The 14,108-nt window shown below is 49.6% G+C and overlaps 1 long non-coding RNA gene across 1 annotated transcript in view; it reads right to left on the bottom strand.

Annotated features, from left to right (window-relative positions):
- Window positions 1-3,036, bottom strand: part of LOC128344594 (uncharacterized) — a 37,780-nt gene extending 34,744 nt beyond the window's left edge. Inside the window, exon 1 of the long non-coding RNA XR_008315935.1 lies at window positions 2,939-3,036. This is a non-coding gene — a long non-coding RNA (uncharacterized LOC128344594). The remainder of the gene's footprint in view (window positions 1-2,938) is intronic.
- Window positions 3,037-14,108: the final 11,072 nt, after the last annotated feature.

Raw genomic sequence — 14,108 nt, 5'->3', positions numbered from 1 at the left:
TGACCAATGCATATTTGCATAAATAGACCTGTTTTCTATTCTTACTTTCTTGTGAGTTCAGTTGCTGTTTGTGCCCTCTCAAGAACCCACATGTTAAAAAATACTGGGGCTATTCTCACGATCGGGGAAAATCGGGTTAGGAAAGCCTAGCCCAATCTTTCCCGATGGTAAGAACCACCGCGCTTGGCTGTGAGCCCGATGGTTTATGAGTGGCTACCCCACTAAAGTAGCCCTCCCCTTAACCCAGGCTATCGGATTGTGAGTAGCCATGGTGCGGCTCCGCGCCGCACCTATTCATGAGAAGACCCCCAGAGGGGAGGTGAAAAGCCGCCTCCCGGCTCCAGGGGTCTCACCAGCATGCCCTGTGTGCTCACGCAGGGCATGCCGGAGCTTGTGGGGGCCAATCAGCAGAGCCGGCAAACGGGCTCCCTCTCCGCTTGTGAGCGGGGAGAGCGGGCTTAGCCCACTCTCCCCGCTCACTCTAAGAAACCGGGACTCACTGATTGTGAGACCCGGTCCACTCTGTGTGTCATGGTGTGTGTAGGGGGATGATGCTTAATTTGCAGCAGGGGTGGGTGAGTGGGGGCTTCAAAGGCTTTTAGGTCTTGGCTCCAAAATTACCTAGGTGCACCTTCGTGATGGCCCACAAGACAAACTCAAGAATTACAAACCTAAGCAAGGGATTAGGGTTGGTTCAACTTCCATCCATTATCTCCCTCTGGGTCTACTCACAGCAGAATAGCTACCTGACCACACTCATTAACTGGAACCAAGTACTACACCCTGTGCAGTGTGGGGTTGAGAAGGTGACTGTTGACTCAATCTGCTTTATGTAGAGCAGACCTGCCACTAAACCAATCACAGGATCTGGAGTATAAGTGAGTTCCCCACCCTTTGTTTCATCCCCCAAATTGCCTTTTATTCTTAAAGAATAGATTTAGTGCATAAAATGTTGCTGATTTATGCACCATTTGTGTTTGGACTTTGGAAGAAACCAGTGGGCAAGGCCTTGGGAACTGAATTACTGTCAACTTGCCCGGTGGTCTCAGAAAGGCCCCCGAAGGGGTCATTCTGATTGCCTCAGACCAGCCCATTTCCCTCTGCATCTGCAATTTTTTTTCCACAACTGCAGGTCTTTGATTGCTTTGACAGCAGCTAATCTCCCCTGAGGATCACCCCAGGTGGCATTTTGCATACTCTAAAGGTTGAGATTTTAAAGTAAGCAAAAAGTAAATGATGAACAAAGAGTTACAACACTTTCCTTCAACCTTTACTCAGTTTTTGATTTGGTTTTGGGTTTTTTAGGCAGTTAACACTCTGCTTCCCAGCATTATCAGCAGCTGATCTGTGAGCATTTCACTGTTTACTTTGCACCTCCCCGCACCTCCAAGGAAGCATATATGACCAAGCAGCATACATGACCAGTCTTCTACCTTGCTCATGACAACCCTGTGAGGCAGGGCAAGTCGAGAGTCAAGCACTGCCTTACGGTCACCTGATGAACTTCATGGCTGAGGGCAGATTTGAACTCCAACTGCCCAGATCAAAGTCTAACACACTAGCCACTAACCATGCTGGCCCTCACACTATAGCTGCTTGGAAAATTCATCTCTTGCTACCCAATGTAATAGTCTATCCTTCATAACACACCTATATTCTATATGTAAGAATGGCTTTCCCTGTGGGAAAACAGTCATGAATCAGCAGCTTGGTCTTTCAGTCCACCTGGAGCTGTTTGGCAAGAGTGTCTCTCAGAGTCTCTTCCCACAAGAAAATATTTACACATCTGCCCTACGTGTCATTGACCGTTCACAGAAACTTGGAGAGCAGAAACTGGTAATGTGAAGAGTTCCAGTACTGTATGGCATACTGTGGTCTTCATTGGTTCTTATTCATTTTGGAAATTGCCCTTCACAGATTTACCAGGATGAGATCGGTTTTCCTTCTTGGATTCTCTGCTCTGCTCTTCTGCACAGTGGGTGAGTGTAGGTGTGTGGAAACATTGGGAATGTTTAGCCTGGAGAAGAGAAGACTATGGGGGGATAATAGAGCCCTCTTCAAAAATCTGAATGGATGTTCCACAGAAGGAGTGGACTTGCTTTCTCTCACTCCTGACGGCAGGTCTAAGATCAGTGGGTTGAAATTACAAGGCAGCAGTTTGAGGCTAGACATTAGGAGGAATGTCCTAACTGTAAGCTGTTCAACAGTGGGACTGTCTCCCTTGTGCAGTGGTGGGCACTTCTTCCCTAAAGGTAAAGTGTGCCGTCAAGTTGATTTTGACTCCTGGTGCTTACAGAGCCCTGTGGTTTTATTTGGTAGAATACAGGAGGGGTTTACCATTGCCTCCTCCCATGCAGTATGAGATGATGCCTTTCAGCATCTTCCTCTGTCGCTGCTGCCCGATATAGTACCAGCAGGGATTTGAACTGGCAACCTTCTGCTTGTTAGTCAAGTGTTTCCCCACTGCGCCACTTAAGGTGACTAGAGGTTTTCAAAAAGGCTGAATGGACATCTATTAGGGATATAGTAGCAAATTCCTGCACTGGAAAGTGGCGTAAGGAAGACCTAGAAGACTGGATTTGGGGCCAAACCACATTGGGTTTCGTGTAGCATAAACGGAAGCTCTGGGGGCCTAATTGGAACTGGGACCATTAGCATGAGGGGAGGGCAGCTTTAAATAGTTTCCTTGCCATGTTCATGATATGGATCAGGACTAAGCTCCCATTGTTCCCATTGCAGCTGTAGGAGTGGGTCGGTGGATGGGATCTGATGAGGATTGGGACAGGGGAAAGAGTTAAAGCCTGTCCTCCCCCACACTGTGGTCCCAATCCTGATTACCCTCCCCTTGCAGCTGCTATTTTATGCACAGACACACCTTTCTCACAATCCATGAGACCAGGCTTGAGGGAGAGTGTGGAGGATGGCTAAAAAAGCTTACCTCCCAGCAGATGATCCCTCTGCATTTGGTGGGATGGCGGATTGCCTGCCCAGATGGCTGTCGGCTACCCCCGGCAGCATGGAGGTTTGGAGTCTGAGATGTGTCACCCCAAATTGCACATGCACAGCACTCTGCACAAAATTCAGATTTTTAAACAACTTGTTCTAGTAAGAACTAATCAGTCTATTTTCCTTTCACTGTCTATTCAACTAGACTAAATTTGGTTCAAATCGAGGTCCACAAGTTAGATCTCTTGCACCTCAAATGCTCATGCGTCCATCATCTTGGGTCAGGGTGGATGACATTATTACAAACAATACTATTGGGTATCCCTGTGTGTCACTCCCTACAACTGTACCAAATTTGGTTCAAATCAATTAGACAGTCCTCAAGTTAGTGCATTTATTTATTTATTTATTTATATCACATTTGTACACTGCCCCAAACTTTCATCTCTGGGTGGTTAACAATAGCATAAAACAAGTTAAAAACATATACAAAAAACTTAAAACAATTTAACAATTTAAAAATAAATCAGAGATTAAAACTTAAATTTTTTAGGAAGCTGAGAAAGCTTGAGTGAAAAGATGCGCCTCAGATGTTCACGTGACCACCATCTTGGATTGGGGTAGATGGCATAATCACAAACTATGCTGTTGAGGTGTCCCTATGTGTCCATACAGCTGCAGCAATTTTGGTTCAAATCAGTTTAGCGGTTTACAAGTTAGCCCACTTGGGCCTCAAAGGTTTACGCATCCGCCATCTTAAACTGATGTGGATGACATCATCACAAACTATGCCACTAAGGTGTCCCTGTGTGTCACTCACTGCAACTGTACCCAAGTAAGGATGTGCGAATCGATTTGGGTACAAAGCGATTTGTACCTGAATCTGTCTGATTCAGGTGATTTGTAGACAGAACAAATCACCCCAGATTCAGACCTGAAAATTCAGAGATTCAGACCTCCATTTTGTGGCCAAAGTGGGTTGGGTGGTAGTGCCCTATAGGTGGAAGCTACTACCCAAATTTCAAAGAAATTAGACAAAGGGGTGATTTTAAGTTGCGCATCTTTATTTCCCCCATAGAGAATAATGGGCATTTCAGCTTATAGCTCCATGTGGGGGTCACCAGGGTGGCACAGAGTGGGTGGTGGTGGGTGGTGGTGCCCACTGGGTACAAAGAAGCTACCACCCATACTTAAAAGAAATTGGGCAAAGGGCTGGTTTTAAAATGATTTTTGAAGTTTACACATCTTTAAGCTTTTTCCCATAGGGAATAATGGGGATTTCACCAGCCTCTCCCAGGGGGGAGGGGGCACCAGGGTGGCCCAGAGCAGGTTGTGGTAGTGGCCAATGTGTGCAAGGAAGCTACCACCCAGATTTCAAAGCAATTGGGCAAAGGGATGTTTTTAAAAATGTTTTTGAAGTTGGCATGTGTTTGCAGCAGATTCAGGGCAGAAAAGGGGTTTCGGGGGCAGAAGAGTGGGTCAGGTGGTAGCTCACCTATGGGTGCCTGCTACCACCCAGATTTCAATTCCCCCCCCTGAAATTTGCACGTCTATATGCTTTTCCCCTATAGGGGACAGTGGGGAATTTCAGCAGCCCCATAACTCCACTTGGAGAGCACCAGGGTGGCCCAGAGCAGGTTGTGATGTAGTGCACATAGGGTGCCAACCACCCCACAAATGACAAGCCCATAGGGCACTGGGTTTTGCTGTTTTCAAGAGAGTCTTCTGAGAGTAGATTCTCTGATAGGAAATGAGAGAATCTACTCTCATTTCCTACCACTCTTCAGAAAATTCAGGTACAAATCGAATCTGGGGTGATTCAGGATGGCAGATTCGGGCCCAAAACAAATCAGGGGTGATTCTATTCAGGTACAAATTGAATCAAAAAAATCGATTCATGAGCATCCCTACAATTTGGGTAAAATGGGTTAGGCAGTCCACAAATTAACTGCTTGCACCTCAGATGTTCACACGGTCACAATCTTGAATTGGAGTGGATGACATCATCACACACCACGCCATTTAGTCATCTCTATGCGGAGAAATGCTTGACTTACAAGCAGAAGGTTGCCAGTTCAAATCCCTACTGGTACTATATCAGGCAGCAGTGATAGAGAAAAATGCTGAAAGGCATCGTCTCATGCTGCGTGGGAGGAGGCAATGGTAAACCCCTCCTGTATTCTTCAAAAGAAAACCACAGGGCTTTGTGGGCGCCAGGAGTTGAACGGCATACTTTACTTTATGTGTTCCTATAGCTATAGCAATTTTGGTTCAAATCAGTTAGGCGGTTTACAAGTTAGCCCACTTGTACCTCAAAAGTTTACTCATCCACCATCTTCTATTGGGATGTATGACATCATCACAAACTATATTGTTGAGTTGTCCCTGTGTGTCACTCACTGCAACTGTACCAAATTTGGTTTAAATCAGTTAGACAGTCCTCAAATTAGCCCACTTGTGCCTCAGATGTTCATGTGGCCGCCATCTTGAATTGGAGTGGGTGATATCATCACACACCATGCCCTTTGGTCATCCCTATGTGTCCCTACAGCTGTAGCAAATTTGGTTCAAATCGGTTAGGCGGTTCACGTTAACCCACTTGTGCCTCCAAAGTTTATGCTTCTGCCATCTTGGATCAGGGTGGATGCCATCATCACAAACTATGCCACTGAGGTGTCCCTATGTGCCACTACAACTGTACCCAATTTGGTTCATATTGGATCAGGCGTTGCAAAGTTGATGTGTGTGGGGGGGGGGGAGACAAATGGATGGACACACATACAAAATCCTGGGTGATCTCATAAGCCTACTGGAAAATAGGCTAAAAATGACATAATGGAGGATTCTGAATGTAGTGGTTTCATTTGAAAACTGTATTATTTTTGAACTCCATGATTTGGGATTCCCTCCCCCCCCCCACAAAGCATCCTTAATGTAAGAATCCAATTTTGGGGTTACCAGGGCATGGATAATTGTATTGGACTGGTTCAGATGAACACCCTCTTCTACAGACAAGGAGAATTAGGCCTCAGCGAGAACACACCTGCCCCTTCATTAAAGGGTGTGCCGACACAATCTCGGCACACCTTCTAATTAGGGTGTGCACCGAATCAACTGGTCTGGTTCAGTTCGAGTCCAAACTGGACCTGAACTGGACCGGGCCAGTTCGGTCCAGCACCCCATCAACCCCCCACCCTCGGTCCGGTCTTGGGGGGGGGGGGTAGTTCATGATTTTTTTAAAAAATAATTTTTAAAATTACAGTTATCCCCTACCAGGGAGTTGGTTGAGATGGGCGGGGGGGGGGATCAACAGAGGTTTCCCCTCCCCCCGCTGGCTTCCCTTATGCCATAATTTGGCCACTCGTCGGCCTTTTCCCCTCAGCATGGCAGCCATTTTGGAGGCCACCACACCTGCGCAATCGGCCTGTGTGTGGCCTGGGCCGAATTATGGTATAAGGGAGGCCGGTGGGGGGAGGGAGAACCTCTGTGGGACACCCCCCCGGCCACCTTGAACAACTCTCACAGAAGGGGTAAGTGTAATAATAATAAAAAAGTAAAATAATTTAAAAATCACAAACCCCCTGGGGAGTGGGTCAGTCTGGGATTGGACCGAACGGGGGTGGTTCAGTTTGACCCTGTTTGCCCATCCCTACTTCTAATTGCATATGAGGGGTGTTCATTGGAATCACCTTTCTACTCACTCTTCCAAACTGTTTAAATATGGTCTTGTAGCAGATGTACAGAGGCGATTCCGATGAACACCCCCAGTGTGATTAGAGGATGTGCCAAGATCACATCAGTAGATCCATTAATGTTGTTGGGGCAGGTGCTTTCTTGTTGCGGCCTGATTCTTCTCATGTGCAGAGAAGGGTCTTTTTCTGAATCGGCTCACTATCATCCTGGTCTTCAAAAAGAGCTGAAGGCAGTCTTATCAACCGGTAAAAGCTCTCCAAGTCACTGCTACCTCCAAGCACGCTTAATCCAGTCTGTCTTCTCTCCCATTTGTCTCCCTTGCTCCTGTGTGCAGGGATATACCAAAGTTGGAGTGGGCCTGGAGATGAGATTTTAAAATGGGCCCCTCACTGCCTTCCTCTCCTTCTTCTGCTGCAGGGATGGACTGGGGTCACTGAGAGGGTGGTGGGATGTCTGTGGGGACATCCCACCACCGGCTTCTGTCCTCAGCTCTGCATCCACCAAATGTGTGTGACAGGGGGCCTACCTTGCAAGGCTCTTTGTGCTGTTTTATTAGCATACTGAGATCCCGGTCGTCACACAAGAAACATTATCAGCCTGCTTCACAAATGCAGTCAATACATAATGACTGGAACATCAAGTGACCATGTGCATAGCAGGGAGTGGGCCACTGCACAGCACTGCATGCATAATTGTACACACAGTGGGCTCTCCTTGAGCAGTCAGGAAACCTGAAAAAGCAGCATTCCCAATCATGTGGAGAGAGCCCAATACGTGTACACACGAGGATTCTTTACAGACACTCAAATGCATGCATGGAGAATGGGGGCACATGATCCAACTCCTCTCACTGGGTTCATCAGAATGTCTGAAAGGAGCAAAAGTGTCCAGCAATTTCCTGCAAGTGTAAAGGGATGAGGGATGTAGAAACAATAACTGAAGTGTTTTAAGAAAGACACCTGCTGTCCTATAAAAATAGCCTGATCCACCAAAGGAGAGGCATGATTTTACACTTTGCTTATTTCATGACAGCCAGAGTATTTGCAGCTAGCTGCTGCCTGGTCGACATGTTACATTTCAATGATCTGGGAAAATCACTATCACTGTTAAGAACATAAGAACAGCCCTGCTGGATCGGGCCCAAGGCCCACCTAGTCCAGCATCCTGTTTCGCACAGTGGCCCACCAAATGCCACTGGAAGCCGACAGCAGGAGTTGAGGGCATGCCCTCTCTCCTGCCATTACTCCCCTGCAACTGGGACTCAGAGGCATCTGTGTTAATTACAGAGGTAATTAAATGATTTGGAACCCTGGTCTGTATATGCACCATAAGTGACATAATCTATGTTGATGTCCCAAGCATGCACACTCCTGCACAGTCACCCATATATTTTTGCAAATGCATGTCCCAGGTCTCAGGGAAAGATGATAGTTGGTGAATTTCACTTCAAGACAATCCACAGAAAGACACAACCAGAGTTGGAAGTCAGTTGTCTCTTTAGACAAGAACTTAATGTAGCATACTGTAGCTGCCAAACTGCGTTTTGTGCTTGTGCACACCACCAAGGTAACTCCACTACCCCAAATTGGAAAAAAGGTGGGAGGGAAGAAGGAAGTCCGGACAGTGACCAGATTGACATCACAATATGTACTGGGTTATGAATAGGAAACCCCAATGGAAGAATGAGGGCAGAAGCAGTGGGGATAATGAGAACAACTTTATATACCTAGCCCCTGTTGGATGGTTTTAATAGGAAATCTGGCAGGAAACATACAACAACCCCATTCCCTCCCTCCCTTCACTATTATGTCACTAGATGCTAAATGCAATACTGATAAGCCTTTTCCCCCTCCTCAACAGCAAACCTCTTCCTTTATTTGAACTTGTCTTAAGCCATTCCGAGGTTTTCCTTTGAGAGCCATCAAGTAGCTATTGCAAAACAGAAATACAGGAATGCAACGGAAACACAAGAAGGGAGGTGCACAAGGCCAGAAATATTTTTTTCCTGAGAACTAACCCCCCGCCCACCGGATCGTTAAAAAGGGCCTTGCAAGCTGACAGCTGCTTGTGCAAAAACAAGAGGCGTCCCATTCCTCCCCACACCGTGACTGGCTTACAATCCAGAGCTCCTCCTCCTGCAGTTTGCTCCAAACACCCTTCCCAGGGCATGCACTAGGCAATGGGAAAGTGCAAGTGAATGACACTCACCTTCAATCAATGTAACTTTCGATAGCTCCCCATGCTCCCCTGCAAACCTTTTGAGGGGAAGGGAGAGTGAATATTGCTGAGGGCTGGCTCTTGTTGTTGCGGAGTTTGTCTGTAGAAAATTTGCACCTAAAGAAGATGCACGCCACATGCTGATTGCTTTTCTTTAATAAACATAAAAAATAAATTGCTGCCTCATGAAGCAAAATCTTGCAGAGGAGAGGAGGAAGGGGGATACATATAAAAGGGGAAGGGCGGGGAAGTAGAGAGGGAAACAGCAGGAGGAGGAGGAGGAGGAGGCGGCCGCAGTTCCCCCCCCCCACCCCTGCTGCTGCAGCTGCTGCAGAAGCCACACAAAAATTGTTCTGCCGCTGAAACACTTGGGGGCTGTCTGCACAAGGCAACAGCTCAGTGCTTTGGTGCAGCCTGGCGTCGTTGTATTGTTGCTGCTTCTGGCGCCCCCTGTTCTGTTGGTTCCAGGTTCTCCCCATGGTTCTCCCCATGGGTCGCGCACTTCCCAATGGAACACCACCGGTCTACTCCCCTCAGTTGCGACATTGTTGACATTCACAGGGCTGTGTCCTCCCGTGCCCCACTCCCAATGCCTCGCCGGCCTCGCACACTCTGTAGACTCTTTTGGGCGGGCCACAGCAGGCACAGGTGGGGGGAAAGGTGAAAGTAGTAGACTACGCCTGCTCAGTGGGTGGAAGCTGAGCTTGAGGAGGAGGAGTCCTGGCTTGGGGGGAGGGAGAGGAGGGAGGAGAGAGGAGGAGAGAGGAGGAGGAGGAGTACGGAGGCAGTGGCCACCTGGGAGAGGGAAAATGGGTGTGGGCAGGGGCGCAACATGCTGGGGTGGACCAGGAATGTTCCTGGCCTCCTGGTGGGGCAGACTGAGTCTATGGGCAGGGAAGCAGGGAGAGATTTGGCAGGCAGGCAGCTGCCTTTGCTCTCTCTTGCAGGCGTGCTACATGGCAGGAGAGAGGGCAAGGATGGGCCTTGGGGGCCCCTCAGAGGCTGTGGGCCAGGAGACATTCATCTCCCTTTGTCTCATTTAATGGTACACCCCTGCCTATGTGAATAATGAGCCCCCTCCATCTCTTTAACATATGCCATTCTGTTTCAGCCCAGGCTATCCAGTGCAAGGTCTGTGAATCGGGAAATGCTAAAGGCTGTTATTTCAAAGAACAGATCTGCAAGACTGAATATGGGAAGTGTTACACATATGCCGGCTACATTGGTAAGATCTCTGGATGGGGACCTAGTGGGTCATGGGGATGGTGCGGAGCTTCTTTTCCCTCTGGCATCCCTCTTCCTAGCTGTCTGGAGCCAGCCTGCATGACTTCTGGATGACCAGGCTAATTGCAGTGTTTTCTCCATTTCCCCCCACTTTTGAAATCCCAGGCAGCTAACAAAAACACAAGGAGGCTCTTCTCACGATCGGCCAAAAGCAGGCTAAGGGAGCCTAGCCCACTTTGGGACAATCGTGTGCTACCACGGGACCTGCGTGGCTCCCGGCAGCAAACCTCCCAAACGACCCCTCCCCTTAGACAAAGTTAATGGACCATTAACCTCATGCTTTTGATCGTCTGTCACCGTGCAAGCAGCCTCCTGGGCTCGGGGGTCTCTCCAGGATGCCCCTTGCAGCTGCGTGGGGCATCCTGGAACTTCCAGGGGCCGTGCGGCCTCCAATCCCTGCAGCCCCCGCCAGCTCCGTGACGGAGCCGGCAGTCGTGTGGGTGGCTGCCCAGGGCTGCTCCTTGATCATCTGCGGGGAGAGCGGGCTAAGCCTCACACTGCTTGTGTGACGTGCCTCAAGGAGGCTACTTACACATGCATGCAAAACTGGGCTAAGGGAGCCCGGCCTGGTTTCGCATGCACATGTGAACTGCCAGGATCAGGCCCAATCCTGGCAGCACCACGGCAGCAAACCCGCCTACAGAGAGGCTCTTGACATTCTTTAATGATAATGTATCAAAAATAGATTTGGGGAGGGGAGGGGGATCCCCATTGTGCATTGCCCACTTAAGTGGTGTATTATTGGAGCTCTGTGTGTGTGTGTGTGTGATGCAGGATGATGAACCATGGCACCCCGCCCTCAGAGCTACCAGTGCATGTCTGGACACCCGCCCAAGGAATGACAACAGGCCATCTGCAAGGAGGTAAGCTCTACAGGGCTTCCTCCCCGCAGACCCTATTGCCGTTTCTCACTGCTCGTGAGAAACGGCTCACAGAGGTCATTCACATGATCAAAAACTGAGATCATTCACATAATCCAAAACTGTGTTCTACCTGGGTTTGGGGGGGGGGGGTGCTCCAAATTTCTGATTGAGGCTATTCACACAACTGAAGAAAACCGGGCTAGCCTCTGCTAGCCCGATTTTCTTCAATCGTGAGAACCACCGGGCTCGGCTGCGAGCCCGGTGGTTATTGAGCGGCTAACCTGCTCAAGTAGCCCGCCACTTAGCCTGGGTTTGCGGAGTGAGTGCTCCGCAAACCCGGGCTATCAGATCATGAGTGGCCACGGTGCGGCTCCGCACCACGGCTACTCACGAGGAGACCTCCAGAGGGGAGGCAAAAAGCCGCCTCCCGGTTCTAGGGGTCTCACCAGCATGCCCTGCACACTCACGCAGGGCATGCTGGAGCTTGCAGGGGCCAATTGGCCCCCACTTCCCCAGCCCCCGCCGGCTGTCACGGAGCCGGCAATCATGTGGGTAGCTGCTCTGGCCACCCAGGGCTCCCTCCCCACTCATGTGAGGGGAGAGCAGGCTTAGCCCGCTCTCCCCGCTCACCGCCCCAAACTGGGCCTCACTGATCATGAGACCCAGTCCATTGTGTTGAAGCAGGGTAAGAGGAAAACCTGGGTAGCTTTTCCTCTGACCTTCCTTCCACACAATCACTTCTACCCAGGTTTTCCTCCTACCTTGCTTCCACACAACCAAAAATTGTGAGTACACACAGCTCACAAACCCAGGTAGACCACAGTGGGGCTATTCCCACGATCAGGCGAAATCAGGCTAGGGGAGCCCGGTGGCTTCCAGGAGGTTAACCCGCCAAACTACCCCTCCCCTTAAACCGGGTTTGCGGAGCGAGCACTCCGCAAACCCGGTTTTTCTAATTGCGAGTTGCCACAGCAACTCACAAGTAGACTCCCGACCAGGAGGCTTAAAAGCAACCTCCCAGCTTGGGGTTCTCTCCAGTATGCCCTGCACGTTCGCGCAGGGCATATTGGAGCTTCCGGGGGCTGCGTGGCCACCCAATCCTCCCAGCCCCAGCCAGCTCCGTAACAGAGCCAGCAGTCGTGTGGGAGGCCAATTCGGCTGCCCAAGACTGCCGCCCTGCTTGTCTGCGGGGAGAGCAGGCTTAGTCCGCTCTCCCCGCAAACCCTATGGAGGTGGGTCTCCTTGATCATGAGACCCGCCTCAGTGAGTCGTTTCTCACATTTAGTGAGAAAGGGTTCCAATCTGCAGGGGAGGAAACCTAAAAACCTTTACCTTCCCTGCAGACAATCCTCTCCCCTTTGCTGGGCAAACGGATCACTCGCCCAGATGATTGTCGGTTCCTGCCTGGAGCAGAGAGTTTCTGGGGCTGGGAAGCTCCCGGAACTTCCATAATGTACCACGCACGTGCCTGGTGCATTATGGGAAGTCTCCGGACACAGCTTGGGAGGCTACTCGTGTGTAGGTGCCACATGGAGCCGTGCAGCACCGGCACACAATCTTTTAGCCCAGGTTTAGGGCATACTCAGAACTCGGGAGATCTGGACACAAAGCTCTCCCTGGTGTCCCAGGTTGAGGCAGTGGCCAGAGGTGCCTTTTATCAGCTTCGGCTGATATGCCAGCTGCGTCCATTTCTTGAGATAAATGACCGCAGAACAGTAGCACATCTGCTGGTCACCTCCAGACCTGACTACTGCAATGCGCTCTATGCGGGGCTGCCTTTGTACATAGTCCGGAAACTGCAGTTAGTCGAGAATGCGGCGGCCAAATTGGTCTCTGGGTCATCTTGGAGAGACCATATCACTCCTATCTTAAAACATCTACACTGGCTGACAATATGTTTCTGGGCAGAGTACAAGGTTTTCATTACAACCTATAAAGCCCTAAACAGCTTGGGCCCTGGGTATTTAAGAGAACGAGGCTCTTCTCACAATCAGTGAGAAGAGCCTGGATGGGGTTTGCAGGAAGAGCACGCTAAGCCCGCTCTCCCCGCAGACGAGCAGTAAGTCTTCTCCGGGCGGCTGAACCGGCCACGCACATGACTGCCGGCTCCGTTATGGAGCCGGGGGGCTGGGGGAGATCGGGGTCCACGCAGTCCCCAGAAGCTCCAGCATGCCCTGCACGAGCGCGCAAGGCATGCTGGAGAGACCCCTGAGCTGGGAGGCTGCTTTTGAGCCTCCTGGTCGGGGATCTACTTGTAAGCTGTCGTGGCACAGAGCCGCGCTGCAGCAACACACAATGGAAAAAAAACAGGTTTGCGGAGCACTTGCTCTGCAAACCTGGTTTAAGCACCGGGGTAGTTTAGTGGGTTACCCACTGAAGAACCACTGGGCTTGCAGTCAAGCCTGGTGGTTCACACGATGGGAGAAAACCGGGCTAGCTGCCGCTAGCCTGATTTTCTCCTATCGTGTGAATAGCCTTAATGTCTTCTTCGCTATGAACCACACCACCCATTGAGATCATCTGGAGAGGTTTGTCTGCAGTTGCCACGAGCTTGTCTGGTGGCTACTCAGGGATGGGCCTTCTCCATTGCTGCCCTGAGGCTTTGGAACCCACTTCTTGCTGAAATAAGAACCTCCCCATCTCTTACAACTTTTAAAAGGGCAGTCGTGATGCATTTGTTCACCCAGGCTTTTAATTAGATACTGTTTTAATTGTCTTTTAATAGTTTGAACTTTTTAATTTTAATTGCTGAAATGTTTTAATCTTTTATTGGCTGTTTTTATTGTTTTGTAAACCACCTAGAGAACTTGCATTTTGGGTGGTATAGAAGTGTATTAAATAAATAAATAATAACAGCTGGCAACCAGAGTTTGTTGCTGTGTTGCCACTGGGAGCAGCATGGCTCCTGGGGGTTCACATGCACCAGCAAAACTGGGCTGGGCTTTCGCTGCCTGGTTTTGCCTGTGCATGTGTATAGCCTCAGTTTTTGATTGTGTGGATGATCTCAAGGTTTATAGAGGTCAGTGTAGCCTATGTTTAGCTTGAAAATTCAAGAGTTATGCAGATCTAGTCTAGACTAGAGTAAACAAACAAATGGATTGTGAG

Source organism: Hemicordylus capensis, chromosome 2, assembly GCF_027244095.1.
Source record: "Hemicordylus capensis ecotype Gifberg chromosome 2, rHemCap1.1.pri, whole genome shotgun sequence".
Lineage (NCBI taxonomy): Eukaryota > Metazoa > Chordata > Lepidosauria > Squamata > Cordylidae > Hemicordylus > Hemicordylus capensis.
The sequence above is the reverse complement of the archived record's forward strand: the minus strand, read 5'-3'. Positions and strand labels throughout refer to the sequence as shown.